This window comes from Convolutriloba macropyga, unplaced genomic scaffold (genome assembly GCF_964194025.1).
Source record: "Convolutriloba macropyga unplaced genomic scaffold, txConMacr16.3 SCAFFOLD_6111, whole genome shotgun sequence".
Taxonomy (NCBI): domain Eukaryota; kingdom Metazoa; phylum Xenacoelomorpha; order Acoela; family Convolutidae; genus Convolutriloba; species Convolutriloba macropyga.
The window spans coordinates 12,501-13,842 of NW_027449527.1; positions in this window are offsets into that span (position 1 = coordinate 12,501).

Sequence of the window (1,342 nt, forward strand, 5' to 3'; positions counted from 1 at the left end):
CTAACAGTGGCAGCCAATCAGAGTGCGAGAAAAGCGCTCCCAAATGGCCTAACAGTGGCAGCCAATCAGAGTGCGAGAAAAGCGCTCCCAAATGGCCTAACAGTGGCAGCCAATCAGAGTGCGAGAAAAGCGCTCCCAAATGGCCTAACAGTGGCAGCCAATCAGAGTGCGAGAAAAGCGCTCCCAAATGGCCTAACAGTGGCAGCCAATCAGAGTGCGAGAAAAGCGCTCCCAAATGGCCTAACAGTGGCAGCCAATCAGAGTGCGAGAAAAGCGCTCCCAAATGGCCTAACAGTGGCAGCCAATCAGAGTGCGAGAAAAGCGCTCCCAAATGGCCTAACAGTGGCAGCCAATCAGAGTGCGAGAAAAGCGCTCCCAAATGGCCTAACAGTGGCAGCCAATCAGAGTGCGAGAAAAGCGCTCCCAAATGGCCTAACAGTGGCAGCCAATCAGAGTGCGAGAAAAGCGCTCCCAAATGGCCTAACAGTGGCAGCCAATCAGAGTGCGAGAAAAGCGCTCCCAAATGGCCTAACAGTGGCAGCCAATCAGAGTGCGAGAAAAGCGCTCCCAAATGGCCTAACAGTGGCAGCCAATCAGAGTGCGAGAAAAGCGCTCCCAAATGGCCTAACAGTGGCAGCCAATCAGAGTGCGAGAAAAGCGCTCCCAAATGGCCTAACAGTGGCAGCCAATCAGAGTGCGAGAAAAGCGCTCCCAAATGGCCTAACAGTGGCAGCCAATCAGAGTGCGAGAAAAGCGCTCCCAAATGGCCTAACAGTGGCAGCCAATCAGAGTGCGAGAAAAGCGCTCCCAAATGGCCTAACAGTGGCAGCCAATCAGAGTGCGAGAAAAGCGCTCCCAAATGGCCTAACAGTGGCAGCCAATCAGAGTGCGAGAAAAGCGCTCCCAAATGGCCTAACAGTGGCAGCCAATCAGAGTGCGAGAAAAGCGCTCCCAAATGGCCTAACAGTGGCAGCCAGCTAGAGCTAGCTTAAGTTAGCTTGGGTTAGCTTGAGTTAGCTTTAATTAGCTTTAATTAGCTTAAGCTAGCTTAAGTTAGCTTGGGTTAGCTTGAGTTAGCTTGAGCTAGCTTGAGTTAGCTTGAATTAGCTTGAGTTAGCTTGAATTAGCTTGAGTTAGCTTGAGTTAGCTTGAATTAGCTTGAGTTAGCTTGAGTTAGCTCGGGTTAGCTTGAGTTTGACTTCATTAACCCAAGTTAGCTTGGGTTAACTTCATTAAGTTAGCTTGAACTAGCTTGAGTTAGCTTGAGTTAGCTTGAGTTAGCTAGCTTGAATTAGCTTGAGTTAGCTTGAGTTAGCTTGAATTAGCTTGAGTTAGCTTGAGT